This window comes from Hylobates moloch, unplaced genomic scaffold, assembly GCF_009828535.3.
Source record: "Hylobates moloch isolate HMO894 unplaced genomic scaffold, HMol_V3 SCAFFOLD_3, whole genome shotgun sequence".
NCBI lineage: Eukaryota > Metazoa > Chordata > Mammalia > Primates > Hylobatidae > Hylobates > Hylobates moloch.
The window spans coordinates 6,686,874-6,706,674 of NW_026652278.1; positions in this window are offsets into that span (position 1 = coordinate 6,686,874).

Genomic DNA, 19,801 nt, shown 5'->3' on the forward strand with positions numbered 1-19,801 from the left:
ATAAATTAGCTGGGCGTGGCGGTACGCATCTGTAATCCCAGCTACTCGGAAGGCTGAGGCAGGAGAATCTCTTGAACCCAGGAGGTGGAGGTTGCAGTGAGCTGAGATCACACCATTGCCCTCCAGACTGGGCGACAGAGTGAGACTCCGTTTCAAAAAAAAAAAAAGAAAAGAAAAGAAAAAGAAAACAGGGATCATCATGGTGGACGGGAGGCAGGACTAGATTGCAGCTCTGGTCAGAGCAGCGTATGAAGGCTCACATTGTGAATTTTAGCTCCAGATCGACTGCAAGAAGAAATCAGCAATCCCGAGAGGACCCACAGACCCTCTAAAGGAAGCAGACTGCTCCTGTAGGACCTGGGAGATACCCCAAATACTGCAACTACCTCAACTGAGGAAATGGGAAAGGGAGACCCTCCTCTTCTGAACACACACCCCTGCTGGAGTAGCTGAAGGTCTGTTTGCAGAAGTTCCTACTTACCTGGAGCTGAGTCAGTTTAGAAAGCCGAGTGAAATACAGGGGTAGAGGAAGCAGCAGAAAGGCCCTGGGAGTTTGCTGGGTCCCCAAGCAGGTCATTCCTGCTGGCACCACAGGGTTCCATCAGGAGGGTGGCCAGAGGAGCAGGGAGCAAAACTCCACAGGGAGAAGGAAGTCTCTAGCTGAACTTTGTAACAATTTGAATAGGGTGAGAAGCCTCCTGGCCAGAACGTGGGGGAGGGTACAAACCCAGTGTGCAGACTCCACAGAAGGGGAAGAACCAAGCCCTTTTCTTTCACAGCTGGGAGTTGGGTAGCCTGGGGCAAGTTTTCAAGCCCCTCTCGCCCACGACCTGGAAACAGACTCGGGGTTGTTGGGGACTTGGGGGCACAGTGGGAGTGACACTGGCCCTTCAGTTTGCATGGGAGCTGGGTGAGGCCAGTGACTGCTGGCTTTTCCCCATTTCCCTGACAACCTGCATGACTCAGCAGAGGCAGCCATAATCCTCCTAGGCACACAACTCCAGTGACCTGGGAATTTCACCCCCATCCCCCACAGCAGCTGCAGCAAGACTCTGAGCTCAAGGAGCCCAAGGAGAGTCTGAGCTCAGACATGCCTACCCCGCCCCCACCTGATGGTCCTTCACTGCCCACCCTGGTAGCTGAAGACAAAGGACATATAATCTTGGGAGTTCTAGGGCCCCGTCCACTGCTGATCCCTTTCCACACTACTACAGCTGATGCTTTCTAGAAAGTGCCATCTCCTGTCAGGAAGCCAACCAGCACAAAAACTGAGCATTAAACCACCAAAGCTAAGAACCCTCACGGAGTTCATTGCACGGTCCCCCCCAACCCCCACATTGCCAACTCCGCTGAAACAGGCAGTGGTATGGCTGAGAGACCCATAAATGGTTCATACTACAGGATTCTGTGCAGACAACCCCCCCGTAACAGCCCGGAGCCAGATAGACCTGCTGAGTGGCTACACCCAGAAGACAGATAACAATCGCTGTAGCTCAGTTCACTGGAAGCCACATCCATAGGAAAAGGGGAAGAGTACTACATCAAAGGAATACCTTATAGGACAAAAGAATCTGAACAGCAGCCTTCAGCCCTAGACCTTCCCTCTGACAGAGGCTACCCACATGAGAAGGAACCAGAAAACCAATCCTTGTAATATGCAAAATAAGGCTCTTCAACACCCTCCAAAATCACACTAGTTCACCAGCAATGGATCCAAACCAAAAAGAAATCCCTGATTTACCTGAAAAAGAATTCAGGAGGTTAGTTATTAAGCTAATCAGGGAGGCACCAGAGAAAGGTGAAACCCAATGCAAGGAAACCCAAGAAATGATACAAGAAGTGAAAGGAGAAACATTCAAGGAAATAGATGGCTTACAGAAAAAATAAAAAATTCAGGAAACTGGACACACTTTTAGAAATGTAAAATGCTCTGGAAAGTCTCAGCAATAGAAATGAACAAGTAGAAGAAAGAAATTCAGAGCTTGAAGACAAGGTCTTTGAATTAACCCAATCCAACAAAGGCAAAAAAAAAAAAAAAAGAAAATATGAATGAAGCCTCCAAGAAGTCTGGGATTATGTTAAGCGACCAAACCTAGGACTAATTGGTGTTCCTGAGGAAGAAGATAATTCTAAAAGTTTGGAAAACATATTTGGGGGAATAATCAAGGAAAACTTCCCTGGCCTTGCTAGAGACCTAGACATCCAAACACAAGAAGCACAAAGAACACCTGGGAAATTCATCACAAAAAGATCGTCAGCTAGGCACATTGTCATCAAGTTATCCGAAGTTAAAACAAAGGCAAGAATCTGAAGAGCTGTGAGACAGAAGCACCAGGTAACCTATAAAGGAAAATTTATCAGATTAACAGCAGATTTCTCAGCAGAAACCCTACAAGCTAGAAGAGATTGGGGCCGTATCTTCAGTGTCCTCACACAAAACAATTAACAGCCAAGGATTTTGTATCCAGCGAAACTAAGCATCATATATGAAGGAAAGATACAGTCTTTTTCAAACAAACAAATGCTGAGAAAATTCGCCACTACTGAGCCACTACTATAAGAACTGCTAAAAGGAGCTCTAAATGTTGAAAAAAATCCTGGAGACACATCAAAACAGAACCTCTTTAAAGCATAAATCTCACAGGACCCATAAAACAAAAATACAAGTTAAAAAGCAAAAACAAAAAAACAAAAACACCAAAGCATATAGGCAACAAAGAGCATGATGAATGCAATGGTACCTCCCATTTCAATACTAACATTGAACGTAAATGGCTTAAACGCTCCATTAGAAGATGCAGAACCACAGAATGGGTAAGAACTCACCAACCATCCATTTGCTACTTTCAGGAGACTCACCTAACACATAAGGACTCACATAAACTTAAAGGGGTGGAAAAAGCCATTTCATGCAAATGGACACCAAAAGCAAGCAGGGGGAGCTATTCTTATATCAGACAAAACAAACTTTAAAGCAACAGCAGTTAAAAGAGACAAAGAGGGACATTATATAATGGTAAAAGGCCTTGTCCAACAGGCACTAAATGCCTACATCAAAAAGACTGAAAGAGCACAAACTGACATTCTAAGGTCGCACCCCAAGGAACCAGAGAACTAAGAACAAACCCAAACCCAGCAGAAGAAAGGGAATAACGAAGATCAAAGCATAACTAAATAAAATTGAAACAAACAAAAAAAACCCAAAAGATAAACAAAAAGCTGGTTGTTTGAAAAGATAAATAAAATTGTTAGCCCATTAGCAAGATTAAGCAAGAAAAGAAGAGAGAAAATCTAAATAACCTCAATAAGAAAAAAAACAGGAGATATTACAACTGACAGCACTGAAATACAAAAGATTATTTAAGGATACTGTGAACACCTTTATGTACATAAACTAGAAAACCTAGAAGGGATGTATAAATTCCTGGAAAAATACAACCCTCCTAGCTTAAATCAGGAATTAGATACCCTGAACAGACCAATAACAAGAAGCGAGATTGAAATGGTAATTTAAAAATTACCGGCCAGGTGCGGTGGCTCAAGCCTGTAATCCTAGCACTTTGGGAGGCCAAGGTGGGCGGATCATGAGGTCAGGAGTTTGAGACCATCCTGGCCAACATGGTGAAACCCTGTCGCTACTAAAAATACAAAAAAATTAGCGGGGCATGGTGGCGGGCACCTGTAGTCCCAGCTACTTGGGAGGCTGAGGCAGGAGAGTGGCATGAACCCAGGAGGTGGAGCTTGCAGTGAGCCGAGATGGTGCCACTACACTCCAGCCTGGGAGGCAGAGCCAGACTCTGTCTCAAAAAAAAAAAAAATTACCAACAAAAAGAAGTCCAGGACCAGACAGATGCACAGCAGAATTCTACTAGACATTCAAAGAAGAATTGGTACCAATCCTTTTGACACTATTCCACTGGGTAGAGAAAGAAGGAACCCTCCCTAATGCATTATATGAAGCCAACATCACCCTAATACCAAAACCAGGAAAGGACATAACCAAAAAAGAAAACTACAGACTGATATCCTTGGTAAACATAGATGCTAAAATCCTTGACAAAATACTGGCTAACCGAATCCAACAATATATCAAAAAGATAATCCACCATGATCAAGTGGGTTTCAAGCCAGGGATGCAGGGATGGTTTAACATATGCAAGTCAGTACATGTGGTACACCACATAAACAGAATTAAAAACAAAAGTTACATTATTATCTCAATAGATGCAGAAAAAACACTTGACAAAAACCTGAATCCCTTTATGATTAAAACTCTCAGCAAAATCAGCATACAAGGGACATACCTTAATGTAATAAAAGCCATCTGTGACAAACCCACAGCCAACATAATACTGAATGGGGAAAAGTTGAAAGCATTTTCTCTGAAAACTGGAACAAGACAAGGATGACCACTCTCACCACTCCTCTTCAACATAGTACTAGAAGTCATAGCCAGAGCAATCAGACAAGAGAAAGAAATAAAGGGCATCTAAATCAGTAAAGAGGAAGTCAAACTGTCACTCTTTGCTGATGATATGATCATTTACATTGAAAACCCTAAAGACTCCTCCAGAAAGCTCCTAGAACTGATAAAAGAATTCAGCAAAGTTTCTGGATGTAAGATTAACGTACACAAATTAGTAGCTCTTCTATACAGCAACAGCAACCAAGTGGAGAATCTAATCAAGAACTCAACCCCTTTTACAATAGCTAAAACAAAACAAAACAAACAAACAAAAAACTTAGTAATATACCCAACCAAGGGGTCAAAAGACCTCTACAAAGAAAACTGCAAAACACTGATGAAAGAAATCATAGATGACACAAATAAATAGAAACACATCTCATGCTCATGGATGGGTAGAATCAATATTGTGAAAATGCCATACTGCCAAAAGCAATCTACAAATTCACTACAATCCCCATCAAAATACCACCATCATTCTACACAGAATTAGAAAAAACAATTCTAAATTCATATGGAACCAAAAAAGAGCCTGCATAGCCAAAGCAAGACTAAGCAAAAAGAACAAATCTGGAGGCATCACCCTACCTGATTTCAAACTATACTATAAGGTCATAGTCACCAAAACAGCATGGTAATGGTATAAAAATAGGCACATAGACCAATGGAACAGAATGGGGAACCCAAAAATCAGCTCAAATACTTATAGCCAACTGATCTTTGACAAAGCAAATGAAAACATAAAGTGTGGAAAGGACACCCTTTTCAACAAATGATGCTGAGATAATTGGCTAGCCACATGCAGGAGAATGAAACTGGAGCCTCATCTTATACAAAAATCAACTCAAGGTGGATTAAGGACTTAAACCTATGACCTGAAACTATAAAAATTCTAGAAGATAACATTGGAAAAACCCTTCTAGACATTGGCTTAAGCAAGGATTTCGTGATCAGGAACCCAAAAGCAAATGCAATAAAAACAAAGATAAATTGCTGGGACCTAATTAAACTAAAGAACTTTTGCACAGCGAAAGGAACAGTCAGCAGACTAAACAGACAACCCACCCAGTGGAGGAAAATCTTCACAATCTATACATCTGACAAGGACTAATATCCAGAATCTACAACGAATTCAAACAAATCAGTAAGAAAAAAAAAAAAAATCCCATCCAAAAGTGGACTAAGGACATGAATAGACAGTTCTCAAAAGAAGATGTACAAATGGCCAACAAACATGAAAAAATGCCCAGCATCACTAATGATCAGGGAAATTCAAATCAAAACCATCTTCTATACAGCAACACCGCTGTATAGATGACACCTGTATGAGATGTACAGATGACGCTGTATAAGGTGACACTGCCTTTCTCCTGCAAGAGTGGTCATAATCAAAAAATTAAAAAAAAAAGAAAAAACAACAGCAGATTTGGTGTAGATGCGGTGATCAGGGAACACTTCTACACTGCCGGTGGGAATGTAAACTAGTACAGCTACTATGGAAAACAGTGTGGAGATTCCTTAAAGAACTAAAAGTAGAACTACCATTTGATCCAGGAATGCTACTACTGGGTATCTACCCTGAAGAAAACAAGTCATTATACGAAAAAGATACTTGCACACACATGTTTATAGCAGCCCAATTCACAATTGTAAAATCATGGAACCAACCAAAATGCCCATCAATCAACAAATGGATAAAGAAACTGTATATATATATGATGGAATACTACTCAGCCATAAAAAGGGACAAATTAACAGCATTTATAGTGACCTGGATGAGATTGGAGAATATTATTCTAAGTGAAGTAATTCAGGAATGGAGAACCAAACATTGTATATTCTCACTGATATGTGGGAGCTAAGCTATGAGGATGCAAAGGTATAGGAATGATACAATGGACTCTGGGGACTTGGGGGGAAGAGTGAGGGGGGTGAGGGATAAAATAATACAAATGTGGTGCAGTGTATACTGCTTGGGTGATGGGTGGACCAAAATCTCACAAATCACCACTAAAGAACTTACTCATGTAACCAAGTACCACCTGTGCCCCAATAACTTATGGAAAAATAAAATAATAATAATAAATTCTACAAAAAAGGAATAGAATACAGGGCACTGAATTGCAGCCCACTTTCAGCCACAGTTGCCACTTGACAACCACCTGTTCTCTGCTAGACCCTGCCATGAGCCATTATGCAGATTGTCTTGTTTGTTTGGATAATGACCTCTTGAGGTAGGATTTCTTCCCTCCCATTTCACACATGAAGAAATGGATTTGCATACTGTAGAATGTAAATTACTTGTCCTCTGTCACTCAACCAGCAAGTGGCTGAGCTGGGCCCCACATCCAGCTTCTTTGACTCCCAAGCCTATGTTCTTCCACCAGGCAGTGCTGTTTTTCTTCTTGGCTGGGCATTTCTCCGTATTGTTTCAGCAGGTCTGGAGAGGAGGTTATCAGAACTCTGTAGAGCCTCTTGCCTGGATGGTTGGTTGCCATTTTTCAGCACAACCCACAGGAGCTAGACCTGCACCTACTGGCCTGTTCTGCCATACTTTTTAAGGTTGATTGCTTCACTATCAATTTCAGACTCTCTTCCTCAGGCCCTGTGAGGTTCACCCAACACATACAGTCTTGTGGGCCTCCCCACTCCCCAAGCCGCCCGGCCATGGGGTTCTCTGAATAGAGCCGCCTTGTTCTTCCATGGGGCAGGTGGGATGAACGTACAACTGCGCAGCGCAGGAAAAAGCAGCTACCACCAGAGGGCACTGTGCCCCTTACATGGTTGGTACCTAGAGGACAAATGGCCCCATCCACTTTTCCAGCAGAGGAAGGTGATTCTCTGAGAATTACATTCTCTTTTGGCCCAGACACTGCCTTATGAGGATGAATCACAGTGACTGCTGCATGTTATAGAATCCTTATGTGCTCCGCTGGCATACTGCAGTTGAAAGAAAACGAGCCACTTTAAGGCATTTCCCCTTCCATCTAACGGTGATGGATGAGGATCGCTGGGGCTGCCTTTTCCCAAAGCACAAATGAATTCACTTACTCTCTTTAGAACCCACCGTTCAATTGATTCCGACACTAAAATATAATAAGTAGTGTCAGAGAAAGGTCAGCAGATTGCTTGGACCTGCAGGCAAAATCCTATGCCTCCTGGCCCTTGTTGATTTTAGTTAAATACAGTATTCATGTGCCAGTCAGCAGCTCAATCAACTAGAAGGGGAGCTGTGGCTCGGGTTGGGGAAAGCCAAGGATTTCATTATGTAATGGAAACTGCTTTTATCCCTAGTATCAAGCGGCCCAGATGTAACTGGCTTTAAATTCTTCTGACCTAGTAGACACTCTGATGTTGAAAAATATACAGTGATGTCAACCTTCTGGAAGGGAAAACATGAGATGGATATTGGGCCAATTCTTTTACAGTTTGGTCCATTGGTTTTGATACACTGTGCATGGGCAGCCGCCTTGGGAGAGTGAATGCTGTGATAGAGGCAGGACCCAGCATGACTGCAACTGGCTGAAGATGTGTCACTGTCCATCCACGACAGGAGACCAGGCCGCTGGGCAGCACTCCACAAATCCTGCTGTTTGACTCTTGCTGTGCTCTGGTCTGCAGGTGGGGAATGGCTCTGGTCAGAGCCCCCTCGCCATGTGGATTTGGTCCCTCCTTTCCTGTGAAAATCCTTCTTCCTTCTGGCCTCAGTTTCCCCATCTGTAAAAGTCTGGGTCTATGCTGGATGGACGCTGTGGCTGAGCCCCTCCATTGCAAGCCACTCCCAGGCTCCCGGGGCTGGTTCTCAGACATGTGCCTAATAAATACCCACTTCCATGACTCACCTGGGTTCCAGCCAAGCTGCTGCCTGGCAGCGTGGAATGACCCTTCCCCATAGAAATCTGCATTTTAATAGGGGATTGGGGATTTAAAAAAATTACAAAATCAGCACATTCTAATAAAAAAATGAAAGTATACTACTTTACCACCCATCTTGCTATTAATTACATTCTCTGGGGATAATCTCTATTTTTCTAGAAGTTTTTCTATTCATGGAAACTTACATATATTATATATGGGTACATACTCTTTTAATTTTTTAACAAAGTTGTCTATTTACTAACAATAATGGTCTTCTCCTGATGATACCATAGGGGTACCCTTCCAAGTAAGAACAGTTTCCTCATTCATTTTGACTGTGGCACAGAGTTCCCTAGCATGGCCGTATCTTAATTAATTGGCCAATTTTTATTGGTTGCCTTTTAGGAGGTCTCCAATGTTTCGCCTTTACAAACAAGACTGTGTGAACAACCTCTCCAAATATCCTGGAAGGCATGGAGTTGCTGGATGGAAAGGCATGTGCATTTAACTGTTATGAGGTTACCAAACAGGTTTCAGTTTATTTCCTTTTTTTTTTTTTAAAGACGGAGTTTCACTCTGTCACTGAGGCTGGAGTGCAGTGGCATGATCTCGGCTCACTGCAATCTCTGCCTCTCAAGTTCAAGCAATTCTCCTGCCTCAGCCTCCCAAGTAGCTGGGATTATAGGTGCCCAGCACCACGCCCGGCTAATTTTTGTATTTTTAGTAGAGATGGGTTTTCACCATGTTGGCCAGGCTGGTCTCAAACTCCTGATCTCAAGTGATCCACCTGCTTCAGCCTCCCAAAGTGCTAGGATTACAGGTGTGAGCCACTGAGCCCGGCGTATTAATTAACATGTCAATAAAAACCATTCATAAAGCACCTGCTAAGGGCCACGCGGTGTTAAGTCCTGGGCGTGCAGAAGTTATGGAGATAGTCTATGTCCTCAGTGCAGTGAAATATGCTGCTAGGGAGAAAAGACAGTCATCCTCAAAAAGGTTGCTGGGTGTAGACCGGGGAAGGCTCACAGACCCTGCTTCAGATGATGAGACCCCATTTACTAGAGGAAGAGGCTGAGTTACAGGGAAGTCAAGGAGTTGGTCTTCCACCTGGAGCCAGGCCTTCTGCTTTGTGTTCATTCCCTCACGCCATGGTGGGGTCCTATGGGGAAGTTAGTTGACCATCTCCGCAGGTGTCCTCAGAAGCACCGCCTTGATTGGGAGCTACATCTAAAGTCTGGTCCTCAGGCTGGCTCATCCACAGGGCTGTTCCAGGTACCAGGAAGCCCAAAGAGATAGGCAGTGATCCTCCTTCTCCTTTTAATCCCCCCTTCCTCTGATTCCAGTCTTGGTGGAGGTCCTAAGATGGCTTTGAGCACATTCTGTTGCTCAGAAACATTTGTTTTACATCGCACCATCCATCTTCTGCTGTAGCCCTCTTCTCTTGGAAATCATAACTCAACGGCATGCTCCCCAAGGTGTTCCTGTCAACTGGTACAGCCCATTCCTCTTGCTGTGTGTGTGGTGTTCATCCAGCCTTCCTTCCTCTGTAGTATGAGCTTGTTGATGCACTCACCTGTCCTAAGGGTGCTGCTAAAGATGGCATTTATCTTCATTCCTGCTGAAAACTTTTCCAGTGCAGGGCCAGGCAGAGCATTGACTAGACCTCCTACTGTCTGCCTTGATGGAAGCAAAGGATCACTAGGTTATGCCTTACAGCTCATGGTGCACAAGAACTACCCAGGGAGGCCAGTGTCAAATAGACTCAGTGCATAAATGCTGGCTGGCCAGAGACTAACCAGGTCTAACCAGGAGGCCATCTTTTACGAACAGGTGAGCAGTTGTTGGCCTTAGGATGGGGCCTCCAGGCTCAGCTCCAGGTTGACTCTCCTCTGAGGAGTGTTGATCATCAGAAGACAGATTCCAGGCCACTCACATCAAAACCTCCCAGGACAACTTGTTAAAAATGCAGATTCCTGGGCCCTACTCACAGGGCTTCTGGCTTAGGTGGGTCTGTGGTGGAGTCTAGAAATCTGTATCTTTATTGACATCTTGAGTCATTGTTATGATGGGTGGGATTGGGTGGAAGTGTCTCAAACTCCAAGAATCACTGCGTTGTCCTGAGCTAACAACTGACCAGGGGGCTGCTTGCGACCTGCTGACACATTTTTTGTTCTCCACTTGTGCCAAAGAACATGATAAAATTTGAATTAGTTGGCAACCTTTAAACATCAGGATTTCTTTTTTTTTTTCTGGACATAGAAAGTGGATGGAGGAGTGGAAACTGACTTAGAGCAAAAGAAGCTGCAGCCTAACGTGCCTATGGAGGGCAGTGCTTGGGAGACACAGCCAAAGTGCCCTGCAGAAAGCCCTGAGAGGCACGGCACCAGGAGGCCCTAGGATGTGAGGGGCAGGAGGCTGAGCAGTGGCAAGTGGGATTGGTGAGAAGCCGATAACTGGCACCACTGGCCCCCTAGACAGCTAGAAAGTGCATTCTCTAAAGGTATTAAAATGGAGAGCATTGGACTTCAGAAGGCAGAGTCAAGGTGCGGGATTAAACATAGGGGGTTCAATGGAAGTTTGCATCTCGAACCTGAGACCCCCAGCTTCTACCCCCAACTCTGCCTCCAGAGTGTTGCAGCTAGACTGTGTCCCCCAGGCAGGACCCTGGAGGATTCTACCCTAGGGAAATGGAAAGGGCTCTGGCTTCATCACCTGGGGTGAAGCCCACTAGTCAACAGAGACAACCCATAAGCATGAAGGTCCATTCAGCCTTTTAGGACCTTCCTCTTGTATGTGAATAAACAGCCAGGGATGGCCAGAACTTTGAGGAAGAAATTCTCCGCTAAGAAAGAGAACAAAACAAATAAATAGAGGAAAGGAACCTCGAGGAGATGTGACTGTAGAAATCAGAAGACGATGTCAACAAGTCAACTTGCTGTTCTCAAAGACAGAACATACTGCATCCAGAAACCAAGAGCAACATGTGAATGGACATGAAATGACTGGAAATAGAATGAGCTCTTGGAGATGGAAAGTATAATAGCCATCAATGAAATCAGTGGAAATCAAATAGGGAATGAAGGGCCTGGAAATAGGAAGTAGAAAAATAATAAGAAATGAAAACTATGGGAGCATGGGAGTAGGGGAGGAAGAGTCCAGGAGTCCAGTATCTGCTTAATAAGGATGACAAGAAACAAGAAGAGACAAAATAGAGGGAGGAAGCTATCAAAGATAATTCAAGAGGGCACAAACCACTGTGCTAGAAGGCCCAGCTGGAACAAAGAATGAGATGATAGTATCAATGGTCACAAAATCAAATGCTCATTTATTGCTGACCACATGTCAAGCACTGTTCTAAGGGCTTTGATGTATTATCTCATTAATCTGCATGACCACTTTACACAAAGGGCATTTATCTTCATTTACAGAGGCAAAGTGAGGTTAAGTTATATGTCCAAGGTCACACAACTAGAAGTGACATTGCCTGGTTTTAGACCCCAGTAGTCTGACTTCTACCTGTCTCTGTCACCATGCAATATCAGAACACTATGCATAAAGAGAAGATCCTAAGGTCTGCAGAGAGTAAAACAGGACACACACAAAGAACATGAATCAGATGGTATCAGATTTCTCTATGGCAAACCTGGAAACTGAAAGTCAGTGGAGAGATGCCTTCAAAATTCTAAAGAAAAATCATTTTCAATGAAGAAATATACCAGCCAAATTCCCAGTCAAGTGTGGGAGTTGAATAAAGACATTTCAGACAGGCAAAGCCTCAAAAAATTTACCTCTCAACTAGCCATTTTAGGAAGTCATCAGAAATATGCTCCAGCAAAATGACATCTGAGAAAGACATGGGATCCAGAAGACAGGGACCCAGCTCAGCAGAAAGGTATAGGGAAGCCCCAGGGTGACAGCTGGAGGCAGCTGAGCTGAAGAGCCTTGGGCAAAGTCTCACCCAAAAGGGGGCATGGCTGTATTGGGAAGGTTGGGTGCAACAAGAGCTAAAAAAAATTCCACATCCGTGAATGCAGAGAGTAAATAGGTAATGTTTAGAAAAACTAATTTATTAGCAGCATAAGCATAATGTTTAGTTATAGTGAAGAAAATACCAGAAAAAAGAAGTGTTGAAAGTGGTAGTTACTGAGAATGGGAATTGTGTTTGGAGAGGGAGGGGTCAAAGACCAGTGTTATTATAAGCCTTTGATTTTTAGGCTATATTCATGCATCACATTAAGTTGATTAAGAAAAATATATAGTGGCTTTCTCCTAAAACACAAATTTCTGGCTTTTCTTTGGAAAAACTAGAAAGTCTGACAGCTCAGGGCTGCCATCTTGCACAGTAGCATTGAATGGAGCTCAGGGCTGCCATCTTGCACGGTAGCATTGAATGGAGCTCCATAGCTTCTCATCCTTTTGGATGGGACCTGCCTTGCCAAGTTTGCCAGTGTCCCAAACAGGCCAACTTCCCTCATTTCCTTTACCTTTGTTTCTAATAGGCATTTGAGTGTGTGAGCTGCAATAGAATGAATCATCTCTGTATCCTTCTCACTCGCTAACCTACCTAAGAGTGGGTGTGTAGGAAGTCAATTTGCTGTAGGAACAGGCTTTTAGGTGCCAAAGCTGATGTTGACATCAACAGTTCCCTTTTACTGGGGTCCCGTTTAATGCCCCAGAGCAGCTTTTTACTAAATCACACAGTCTTTAGAAAGCCCCAAGTACTGGATTATGTAAATGGGATTAACACTGATCTAGTGAAATCCCACTTTGAGAGGCTCAACTTGCAGACAAATGCACTTAAGCCTGATACTCTTAGTGGGGGTTGTCTTCATTGAGCAGAAGGTATATGGTCCCTCCATTCTGCTTCCAGGAGCTCTCCCTAGAGCAAATCCACCAGAGTGGGGAGGGCAAACTCATCTAGTCAGAGCGTTGTCAGTAGGAATTATGAAAAGTGCATTTCATACCCCCAGGAACCAACACTCTGATTTGAGTAAAGTGCTACACAGATCTTTGATCTTTTGGCATGTTGTTTAAAGGATGATTGTCATTCTCATAAGAGGAACAAGTACCATGGAGGCTTAGATCAAGGTGGTCCTGGCATTCAGAAAGAGCAGTAGGGATTCCTTCTTTTTGAGGGAGAACGAGCGAGCAAGCCAAAGAGCATGCACATGTACATGAAAGTGGAGCTGTAGAGAAGCCAGCCGGGTGTCTGTGAATCTCTGTCTTGAGATGTGAGCAGGTTAGGAGCCAGTACATTTGTTTTTCCTCCTTTCAGATCTTTTGTCAAGACACACCGGAAAAATCTCAGACAAGAGGTGACTTTGATTGGCTTTTAAAAAGTGTGTGCCCTTCGTTTAATAATTATATTGCAACAAACCACCTCACACGGACATACTTTTCCTCCTAGGAAGTATTAAGTGCAGTAGCCACTGTGGAAAGAACTCTAAAGGCTGGTGATTGGAACCCACAGCCTCGGGCATCCCAACAGTGAGTCAGTGACAGGCAAAGATTTGAGTGCCTGTCCCTCTCGGTCTCTATTGTGAATTCATTTTGTTCATTTCATGAATTTGTGGCACATTTGTGGCACAGTCAGACCTCAAGAAGTCCCAACACATCATAAAGCACAGCCGAAGGGTTTGCTCAATTCAATATATTGCAAATGAATTTTTATGCAATTATAAATTGTGTCACTGGTCCAATGTTTAATGGCTAATCACATCCATTTGGGAAATTTTCTAGTCCCTAAGCAAGAGGGTTGCCCACTTTCGAGCCACATCTCTTCAGGGTTGCAGGTATGGTACTTCCCAAAGTTTGGCTTCCCCTGTGATGTGTTTTGGAGCTGCTGACTGCCTCCCTTCATCAGCCCTCAAACATCCCAAGTCTTCTGAAAGAAGCCAGGCTAGGAGGCAAGACTGAGAGATGACATTTTGATTTACTAAAATTAGTTCAGTTCTTCTGTTCTGAAGCACTGACGGGGAATCTGTGTGTGGATGAAATAAATAGATGGGTAAGATATCCATCTAACATGTCAAGTCCTGTGTAAAGGAGTATACGGCAAGGAAGGTGATAGTGATGCTTAAAATCTGGGAAGGGTTCATACCATGAAGTTCCTTTTCCTGTTGGGTTTGCTTTCTTTACAAATTGATCCTGAGTGTGGAATGTTTCTAAGGCACTGATTACACTGGAGGCTGCGGGATGGGGGAAGTGCATCCGTACCTGAAAACCGCCATCCTATCATTCAGGGCTTTCCATGGGGTTTCTCCACCAGTGTCACACGCAGGACTTGTGCACTGGAATTCTGGTGTGCCCTGCCTATTCCCAGACCTAATGAAGGAGGCTTGCTGTATTTAGAGCAAACTCCCCAGATGATTCTCAAACACATTGAAGTTTGGGACTCTGTGGATATTCCCTAAGTTGTCACATCCTGTGATCCTGTATATTGCTGATACAAGAAGTGAGAGCAAGTCCGAACCATTCGGGAGCTTCTAGTCTGGTCAACAGAACAACAGGGTCAACCTGTCACCAAATGCTAAACGATTTGAAGCCTCAGGCCTAAGCACATGCACTTGCTTCTAGTGAGTGCCTCATGTTCCAGCTTCACCTTGAGTGACATCAAATGAGTTATTTAATCCACTTCAAACCTAGTTTTGTTTTTCTCATTAAAGAAAGCACTGGTGGAAACAGTTGAATTTTAATCCTTACCTTGATTTAGTATGAAGGCCAAGGACAAGAGGGTCGCTTTTAAAGATGAACATTTTGCTGAAGTGTAGATCATTTAAACTCCTTAATATGCAAATGCCCTGTAACCTTTTCAGAAGAGAAACTCAAGTACAAGCCAAGACCTAATTGGGAAAATAGACGAGATCTGACGTTAACGGAAATGACAAAATAAAAATGTCAGGAGGGCGGGAACAACTCAAGATTCTACAGCGTCTCTTCTCTGCACCTCAGCCCCATGGCTCCCTTTTATCAGCCTCTAATTCTTCTCTGAACCATTTGGATTTTGAGGCTAAAAATTTTGGAAGCAGAAAAAAGAAAGATGCAAGGAGACAAGGTGAAAGGTTTAGTAGAAAAAGAAGTGGGTGCTTGTGTGGAGCACAGTTCTTATTCCTTCAAAAAAGTGAATGGGGTTACATTGCCAAAAGGGTGGAAGGCTCATTGTCCTCATGCCATCCCCCCTACGTCTCTGGAGCACTGATGATGCCATTCTTCCCAATTTGTCTTCACCTTTTTGCTTGTCTCATAAACATAGGGCTGCTTTGCTTTAGAACAAAATTGTATGAACGGAAATCTTTTGTTAAGGGTGAGAGAAAATCCCCTTTCGTGGAATCCAAGCTCTTAAGCCATCTTTTACACATTCAATTACCCACCAAAGAAGCCATGGAGGCTGTGGGTTCCTGAGTAGACTTCTGTGCTTTTGCCTAATAGGCTCTTGCCTTTTCATTTTATTCACGTATTCGTTGCCCTAAAGAATATCAAATTCTTGAAAATTAGCCATGAATGCAGTACATACCAGGGTCACGTAAGAGATGTTTGTATGATGAATGTAGGAATTGACAAAACATCAGGAGAAGAAAAGATGAAGGTTGGTTGAGGTCACTCAGGAAAGTAAATGTGATTTGCCTGTTGGCTTTTTCTTAAAGGTTATTTGGCAGAAGTTGTAGGAATATGTGCATAACTGGTAGTTACAACAAGCTTAAGACAGTGATTTTTAATAACGCATCTATACAACTAAAACTATTTTCTATAACAAATGAACAAAAGTCATAATTGCTCTTGCTAAAATTTGTCATGAGATTTTATAAAGTACATTAGTAACCTTCGCAACAGCCTGGGAGGGGATAATTATTCTAACCATTTTTACAGATGAGGAAATGAGTTGTCAAGAAGTTTTATGACTTGCTTTAAGTTACCCAGCTAGTTAGTTGCAGAATCAAGCTTGTTTTGCCTATCTTAGGACTTTTCCTGTCGTATCCATCACCTTTCTAGTAAGAAAGTCACTAAAAACAGTAGAAAAGTTCTTTATTTTTAACAAGTTATAATGGTTTAAACAATTGGCTTGGGAAAACTTTAAAATGCAGTAATATATAATTTTTTTTACCATGTATCATTGATTTTTATCTTGATATCTACTGACTAATTTTGAGAAAACTCAATGAAAATCCAGGTCAGAAGAAAGACCTATACCTTTAAAAATATTAATTCACTGACATCTCCACTTAATTGAGGGAAAACACATAATGAAGTATGCCCAATCTTTTTTGTTCCCATAATAAGTTATTATGATTTCTTAAAATAGAAGATAAATGTCTCCTAAATTGACTGTGTAGATAATGGTGTGTGTAATAGGGTGCCATCAGGGACCCAGGACAAGAATAAACAGTTTGATTTCCCAAGAAGAAAAGCATTATTGTCTGTGTCTAGTTCTGTCCATTTCTCATGTTGTAAATTTCCTCGGCTGGTTAAGAAAGGCACTTCCAAGTTAATGGTCTTGAATCCTAAATTAAGATTCAATATGGTAGCCACTTTGTCCATGCTAAGGATGAGCAGTGAGTCCTGGCAAGGATGAGCCCCATGGTGGGGAGGACACTGAGGCCAAACACACAGGCTCCCTCTCCAAGTACTGTCTACTTCCTGCATGTGTGGCTCCAGTCTGCTCTCTATAAGTGCAACACTTTTCAAAGGAGGAAACCCCTTGTTTTTCCTCCCAAGCTCACTTGTTTTTTGTTTTATGCTCCATCCATGGCATGGAAACCTGTGGGGCCTGGTTGCAACAGGCCTTCTTCATCCTCTGGCCCCCAGATACCAGCATGGTGCTCAGCACGAGGTTGGTACTCAGGCGATGTCCAACACCTGCTCATAAGTGAGCACATGCCTGCCACCTTCTTTCCCTCATCCTTCAAGTCCCATGTGTCCCCTCACGGACTCGTAGGGCTGCCAATTCACCCCCCACTTTAGATCCTGTGCGACTTGGCCCCTCCCTTTCTCCTGACTTCAGGTGTGTTCCCTCTTTCTTGAAGTCATCCATTCCATAGCATCTTTGAGCACTTACTGTTTACCAGGAAGCTTCTAGACACTAAAGTGTTCAAACAAATATGACTCATGGAGCCTGCAATCTAGTGGGTTTCTTTTTTTGTTTTTTGCTTTTACAGATTTGAAATCTTGGAAAACAAAAGTGATGCATGCTCATTGTTTTAGAAATCCCATTCTAAAAGTATATAAGATTAAAATGTGATAGACTTCTGTGTTCTTCTAGATATTTTTCTAAGTGTATGTGTGTATGTGTAAACACACTGTATACATTATTTTGACATTTAGCAACTTGCTTTCTAAGTCTTAGATGTCTTTTCATGTTGGTGTATATAGATCCATCTATTTTACTCTTTCTTTTACTGTGCAACATTTCAGTGCACTAAATAGTGACTTAAGAATTAATATGTGCATGGAATGATTCATTAAAATGCATTATTTATTCATTCAACACATATTTACTGAATACCTTCACCATGCCAGGCGTGGTTCTTGGTGCTGGAGATAAATAAGTGAGCAAGACAAAATCCTTGTCTTTGTGGAGGTGACATTCTAGAAGAGACAGACAATCAACAAACCGCTAACTACACAGTTTGTCAGGTGGAGAAAAATTAATGTAGGGGAAATGGAAACGGGAGCCTGCAGTGGTTACTATTTTTATAGTGTAGTCAGAGAGGACCCCTCTAGAGTTGGCACATTTGAGCAGAGACATAAAAGAAGTGAAGAGGTAAGCGGACTCATCGGGGAAGGTTTGTCTAGGCAACGAAGTGATGTGCTGGCAGATGACTAACCAGCTCTCTGGAAAAAAAAAAGGCCTTATTTGCAACATTTGTTGATTTCTATGATATAAACATTCCCTCCAAGGCTGATTTCTAGCCACCAACATTAGGTCACTGAATGTGCAGTAGAAAAGAGATGCTTATAATCTCTGTGAGTCAGATGGAGCAGGTGCAAGCTGGCTTGCACACACTGAGGCAGAGGGTATATTTGGTGTGGTGCAGGGACAGCCAGAAGGACCATATGGCCAGAGTGGACTGAGCAAGGGGGAGAGAAGTAGAGGAATTAAAAAGGCAGCCCCAGGGTAAGTGAAAGAAGCCAGACACAGAAGGACAAATACTGTATGATTCCGCTTATGTGAGGTACCTAGAGAAGTTAGATTTGCAAAGACCAAAAGTAGAATGGTGGCTGTCAGGGGCTGGGGGAGGATGAGAAAGGAAGCTATTTAACGGGTCCAGAGTTTCAGATTTGCAGATGAAAAAGTTCTGGAGATCTTTTTCACAACAGTGTGAACATGTGTAACACTACTGAACTGTGCGCTTAATAATGATTAAGATGGTAAGTTTTATGTTATGTGTTTTTTATCATAATTTTTAAAAAGGTCAGCTTGGGGCCAGGTCACAGAGGGCTCTGTAGGCCAGTGTAAAAACTTTTTTTTCTCTCTCTCTGTAAAATGGAAAGACTTGGTAAGGTCTTGGGCAAAGAATGACTTGATCTGACTTACATTTTTGAATTGTTGAGAAGAGACTGCAGGGGTCAAGGACAGATGCCAGGGAATCAGCAGGAGGCTCTTGCAATAACCCAGGTGCCTAGTGTGGGCGGCATGGCTCAGGTGTTGCTGTGGAAAGGGCCAGCAGTGATGGCATTGTGGATTAATTTTGGAGGAAGATCTGGGTGATCTGCTGGTGGATTGGACATGAGGTGGGAGAGAGAGAGAAGAGACAGAATGACCCTAAGGCTTTTGACCCCAGCAGTAGGAAGGATGCTGCTGTCTTTTAACGGGGCTGTGAACACTGCAGGAGGAACAGATTTATGGGGGGAAATCAGGAGTTTGGTTTTGGACGTTTTGAGTTCAAGATGCCCATTTTACATGCAAATGGAGAGGATGAATGGCAAATGGAAATGCAAATCTGAAGTTCTGGGATGTCTGGGCTAGAGTTATAAACGTGGGAGTCATTGGTACATGATGGACCTTCTCACCTAGGGAGTGAATACAGATAGAGGGGACATATCTGAAGACTGAGTTCTCCAAAGCTTAGAGGTTGAAAAAGAGGAACCAGCAGAGGAGCCTGGGAAGGAGCAGCAGAGAGAAGGAGAATGGAGAGGGGCCAGGTCAGCAGCAGGAAGGAGGAGAAAGCAGCTCCTGGAGAAGGAAGGATCAGCAGACGCAAATGCTGCTGATGACTCAAGTAGGATGAGGGTTGAGATGAGATCATGGAGCTTGGCAGTTAGAAGGTCACTGGTGACCTTGAGGAAAGCCTGAAGTGAAAGTCCAACGGCAATGAATGCCAGAGGAAATGGGAGGTGGGGAATTGGACCTTGCCATTGAGATATCTCTGGCCATGAATTTTGTTGTAAAGCAACAACAGAGGATCAATGTTTGCAGGAGCTGACAGGTCGAGGAGTTTGATGACTTACATTCTCTTATTATAATTGCACTATATATATACA